This window comes from Rhamphochromis sp. 'chilingali' (genome assembly GCF_963969265.1).
Source record: "Rhamphochromis sp. 'chilingali' genome assembly, chromosome: 20".
Classification (NCBI taxonomy): domain Eukaryota; kingdom Metazoa; phylum Chordata; class Actinopteri; order Cichliformes; family Cichlidae; genus Rhamphochromis; species Rhamphochromis sp. 'chilingali'.
The window spans coordinates 12494543-12500777 of NC_137947.1; the positions used below are offsets into that span (position 1 = coordinate 12494543).

The following is a 6235-nucleotide window of genomic DNA, read 5'->3' on the forward strand; positions in this document are numbered from 1 at the left end:
GTTTCCACTGCTGTACTTATAGGGAACAAACATCAAGGCAGTGCATTTACGTATTAGGCAACAGAACATTAAACATGAATAGTGAACTGAACAGTCATTCATCTTAAATGTGAGGTAGAAGAGGCAAATGATTAGGAAAAAAACAAACAAAAAAGCTTCCTCAATACTCAGCTTAACAAGTAGTCCATTCTGAGTGATTCACTCATTGAACAAATCATCCTTCAGCATCAGTAGACGCCCTTTCAGTGGTTTGTTGTCCTCAAGGCACATCACAACCTTCTGGATAAATGTGAATGTAAGCTCAAGTTTCTTTGGGTATTGTAGGTCTAATGCATAGATGTACCCAAAGAGCAGGAGAAATGACTCAGCCAGATTTGTGGGACCATTCACAAGTATTTCATCCTCAACGACAATGCAGATGCTTTCGGGACTGAAGAGGGCCGAATCAGTAGTGTCATCCGTGACAACTGTCAGCAGAGCCACAGGAGTGTCAGTGAGGTCTGGACCATCTGCTGACTGCAAAACAAAAATAATACAAGAATGAGTTCAGCCCCACAAGGACACAAATCATGCTATTGATTAGAGGTGTGAATCTTCATAAGTCGCACGTTTCTTTTAGGATTATAATGTCAACGATTTAATTTGATATTGCGATACATCATGATGCATTACAATAATCTTAATTTGGGTTTGGTTTCAAAACATATGTGTAAATAAATGTTTTCAATAATAAATATATGCCAAGATATTTGTTTTTGTTATTTACCAAACATTTCTCTGACCACAACATGGCACCTCCAAAAAAATAGAACACTTGAATTTTAAAAAGGGAGATAGTTTTTATCTGCAGATTTTTTTTGTATAATAATCTTTCAACTATTTTCATGTTTTCTGGTTTATGCGTAACAATCTTCTTGCAATCTTATTCAACAATAGTTGATATATGGGAGAAAACAAGTCAGATGAGGACTGTGTTGAACATCCTTCCTGATATACACCCTGGTTCTCCTTGAGTTCTGAGCGATGTCATATGGTTGATGCTGAGGCCAGTACACTTACATCACAAGTCCTGAATAACGTGGAGGCATCTTCACGCAGGTACACAGGAAGTGCACGAAGGACGAGGGCCCGTCTTGTATTTACATCATGCTGTTCCTAGATGAACACACAATATCTATTAGAATAGTATTTACACAAATGCAGAGTAAAAACAAAGTGTTGGATAGCCATGTTCTGATTGTCATTGTTATAGATCAGGGGTGTCCAAACTTTTTGTGTAACGGGCTAAACCTGTCAATCTAGAAGGGTAACCCAAAAAAAATCTAAAAATTTTGAATAATTCAAGGCAAAATTCTCTAGTTTCTTTGTATTTATTTTTTATTTAAATTGGGACACAAATTATAAAACTCACCCACTGACAACTGGTGAAATGTTGACTCTCTGTAGCGCTCTTTGCAGTCTGATATCTGTAAACAATATGTGCACAAAGACGACTTATTAATGTTCAAAAACATTTTTTGCACAGCACACACACACACAAGTAGTCAGCTGATCTCATCTGATGCAGATCTGCTCCTTGATCAAGTGACATTTGTCCGGATTTTTGGCACGAGTGACGTCGAATCAGCACCGCAGCTGGATGGCCCGATTTACATACCCAGCGCAGCTGATACTCACTACAATAATTTACTAAGATTATATGCACTCCTGTTATTAAGTCCAGTTCAGTCTGTTAATGTTAACCGTTTCAAACTAATGTTGATAGGTGTGTTGCTAAGCTTAATAACTTAAATAACAAACTTGAAATTTACCCGTCCTATTTTCCCTTTTATTGTTTTTTCTCTGTGCTGTAAATCTTCTGTCTAAGAAGAAATCTGAGGCTGCTGTTCTGAAAATAAGCTACCAAAGCTTTTTCTGAATGAATCAATAAAGATCCATTTATGGAAAGCTGTGATGAAAGCAGTTTTGTCTTTAATTATATTCAACAATATAACATATTCGACCACTTTTAAGTGATTTTGTGATCTTTAATACACTTTAATACACTAAAGTTAAGGTTATTTACCTAATTTCTAGTAAGTAGCCCTCAGTGAAAAAAGTTTGGACACCCCAGCCTTACAGGTTAGGGAGTATTTGTGATCCGCACAGTCTGCATCAATGATTCTTTCTTAGCCTGGGAGCAGAACGCGGCTCTTTATTTTCATTTCATTTCATTTCAATTTATCTAGCAAAGATCGATAGGGTCTGGCTTAAAGGTGTCAAGGAGGCGCCTCAGTCTGGCTGGTTGAGCCTTGTCGAATTAGCGCGAACAATTTAGCTGAACTTCGTTCGTAGCACCGAGTTCGACCAGTGTATAATGTTAGGCTGAATCAGGCGATGCATTTTTCCGCAAGCCTTGACTTGTAGAGCTCGCTTAGTGGAATACCCCTCTAAACTGTTAAAAGGATTTCGAGATTATCTCACAACCACACATTTGAGACTACGAAAAAATACAAACGTGTCTAATTACCATCATGATAACACACTCATGTTGTTTATTATTGTTCGCTTCATGCTAGCACACACACACAGCTCAACAGCGTAAACTACTGACTGTGTAACACGGACACTTATTGAAATAAGTATACTCACAATACGCACGTACATTACCGGCGAATACGACAACCAGTGGAAAGTTTTAGTAGAAAGTTCAAATGCATGGAGCTAGAACTGCCACCGTCAACTTCCCGGGCAAGAATACAATGCATTATGGGAAATGTTGTCCCCCACGGAAAACCGCCAAAACGTTACATCATTCTAATTTGAAATAACATTACGTATTTGTCACATTAGAAAACTTCTAAAATTACAATTACTTGGATTCGAATTCATTTATAACAAACATTCACTGTGCACAAAGTACGAATATATTTCCAGTAAAAAATAAAAAAGAATGTTTATCGAAATTAAATTTAAACAAAACAAAAACACGTTAGACTTACCAAATTTAGGGCAGTTGATGAAAAAAAATAAGGTGGTGGTCGTGGTGGGTTGAAGTTGGGGACTCTTAATCCACACGGGCTGGCCAAAACTTCCCCGTATCAAGGTAAATTCAAGATGGCTGACTAAGCTTTCCTGAGGGAGCGACAAGACTCCACCCACCAGAACGTCACTAATATATGCTTCTTAAACTTTTTGAGCGTTCCAAAAAATTTAGCTAAAAAATATTGAGCCCTATTCAATTAAAGCTGCATAAAAGCCAACAGAGCTCAATACTTTATAGTTTGCTCAACTACAAAACGACATTTGAGTGTTATGAGCTTATTAGTTATGAGCTAGAACAACTGTTAGGGATTACAGTGTAAAAGTGAATATTTTTAACAGGAGTGTAAGGGCTCGCTGGTAGTGGTGGGGGATGCAGTGATTCATGTGGTGTATGATTTATTTATAATGTTCACCAGACAAACAAGACAGCTGACAGGCTTGGTTTAGTAATGATGAAGGGAAAAATACACAAACATAAATAAGTAAATAAATCTAATCAAAAGAATACAGCATGCATTTAGGCACCATTCCCCCAGTCTGAGTGGATCTTATTGGGTTACAAATAGTTTTTTAAAAGTATGCATTTATTTATGGACGACATTGTCTGACTCTGTGGCTTTTTTGTGTCACTCTAAAATTCCCATGAAATCTTTATTAATGCATCCTAGAAGATCTGTGCTTCTCTGCATTGAATCATACGTGTTATTAATCTCTGTCTCTCTTCCACAGAATATCTTTTATCCTGTCTTCTTTCTCTCTCCCCATCCGGTCGCGGCAGATGGCCCCGCCCCTCCCTGAGCCTGGTTCTGCTGGAAGTTTCTTCCTGTTAAAAGGGAGTTTTTCCTTCCCACTGTCGCCAAAGTGCTGCTCATAGGGGGTCATATGATTGTTTGGTTTTTCTCTGTATGTATTATTGTATGGTCTACCTTACAATATTAAGGGCCTTGAGGTGACTGTTGTTGTGATTTTGCGCTGTATAAATAAAATTGAATTGAAGATAAAGTCTATGAGATAAACCACGGGGTTTAAACATGCAGCACAGCATGCAAAGTGTCCAGTTTACCAAACTAAATAGCTCTCCAAAATTTGAAAATTGCACTCCAGTTAGTAGTTATTAAGTCTTTTTTGTGCCTTTCCACTGTGAAAATTTTCATTTCCACTGCTCATCATTTTTCCTAAAAATGGATCCTCAAGTTAAATGAGAAAAAATAATTCAAAAAGAAATAGTGTCTTGTGTGTATTTATTCTTAGGGAGTGGGTTGAGAAGTGTCTTTCATTTGGGCTTATGATTTTGGCTCTTTTCTATTTCTTTAATCAGGCCTATGGCTCAGGTGAATATTTTCAGAATGGACTTCTATAGACTTAAAGAAACTGTGCTGTGTGTAGCCCCAGAACCTAAATGACACCCTGCCATAGACTGTATAAAAAAGATGGACACGGGGCCCTAAGCGTGATGCCAGTGCGGCAGTGCCTCATGCCCGCATTCTTTCTAATGGCAGAAGAAGACAAATCATCTGGTTACAAGAAGAGGTCTGGTTGCATCGATGTCTGTGACACTTTATCACTCACAGCTACTTACATGTAACACGTGCTGGCAATATTAACTTTATTAATTTTAGATGATTAACCACTAAAAATGCTTCTTTTAAATACTTTTAAAGTTCCTTAAAACTATGAGATCTCCATCAACCCCAGCTGTGCTTTTATTGCAGCTGTTCAGTGATATTCAGTATGCTAGTCCTAAAACAAACTTGCTAAATTACCTGCTTCAACATCAACATGTTAATATGTTGGTACTGTTATCGTCATGGTGACAAAAACAGCATACTTACATGAGCTTTTAGCACCAAGGGTTTAATGGCTAGAGCTTTGCTTCTTATTAGGCAGAAGTAACTCATATTCAAAGCACAGCCATGACCAGTCACGAGGGGTCACGAGTTAGTACAGCTTCACTGTAAGTCGACATGGAGGGTGTCAGGCTGTTTGCATCATGGTGGATCTGCAGTGTGCAGCCAGGATTAGGGGAATAGTGGTCGACTGGAAAAATATTTATTTTCTGTACCTTTCATCAGTTTATTCAGTCACAACACAACAAACATGCGATCGTTACATAAGCACGGTAACAATAGAAAAATCTCTTGTTTTGACATGGAGGTTGACAACACTGCAGTATAATAAGCTGGCATAATGTCTGCTACAACAAAGAATGACAGGGGATGAAAGAAACCATGGTTCTGGTTTCACCAGAGAAAAGTTAGAGGAACCACTGGAGCTGTCGCTGTTTGCAAAATATTACACCACCATTTATTGACATTTGTAAGACTGAGCCTGCATTATTTTCCTTCAACAAATTTTACAGTTATTTTCTTTTCCTTTGACCATGATGTTTAGACCTAAAGCTTCTGACTTCTGAAATGATTTGATACTTACCCTTTGAGAAATGTCTTTTTGCTGGAGTTTTTTTTTTTTTTGGCAAGAGTTTCACATTCTTCCTTCTCCATTGGCTCATCCACAGCTGACAGTTTTAGCTACCATCAAACTAAAGCTCTCCCTTTGATCTGTTGATATTTTCACATGATTTTAGTCATTTAATCTTTCATAACTGGGAAATGCCTCTTAATCAGGTTTCAGCTTAAAACTTGTGCTAATTTGCAATCTATATATATATATATATATATATATATATATATATATATATATATATATATATATATATATATATATATATATATATATATATATATATATATTGAGCAAGGGAATTTGAGTGGAGCTTAGCTGAGTGTGGGGAGATGTGCTTGGGGTATTTTATTTTTAATAGGGCATGACAGTCACATCACTATAGTATGTTTTTAAGTGTGAAGAATGGTTGCAAACAAACCTTTTTTATGTGGACTGTAAAATATACAGTCTTCTACAAGACACCATATTTAAAATACCATAGCATTTTCAATTTGGTTTTGATTGGAAACTTTGCATTTGATCAGCTTTTATTTTGTAACTGAAAAAGATTGATGCCTACCTAAAAACGGATGAAAGCGCCGGCTAGATAGTCATTTATTTATTGTCAAACAGAAGTGACACATTGTAATTGCAGTGCCATCACTGCATCCTCTACCACTGATATCTTGTTCTCCTTCCGAAGCATGCAGCATTTTATGGACGTTTTCTGTTTGTGCATCATCACTTTTTATTCTCCTCAAAATTTAAA

General features: G+C 37.1%; 1 long non-coding RNA gene across 1 annotated transcript; it reads right to left on the bottom strand.

Moving 5' to 3' along the window:
- Nucleotides 1-225: 225 nt before the first annotated feature.
- LOC308388536 lies at nucleotides 226-2934 on the bottom strand. The gene is made up of 4 exons (XR_013970125.1): nucleotides 2632-2934; nucleotides 1412-1466; nucleotides 1060-1155; nucleotides 226-516 (listed from the first exon to the last, which is right to left on the bottom strand). It is a non-coding gene; the product is annotated as an uncharacterized lncRNA (long non-coding RNA).
- Nucleotides 2935-6235: the final 3301 nt, after the last annotated feature.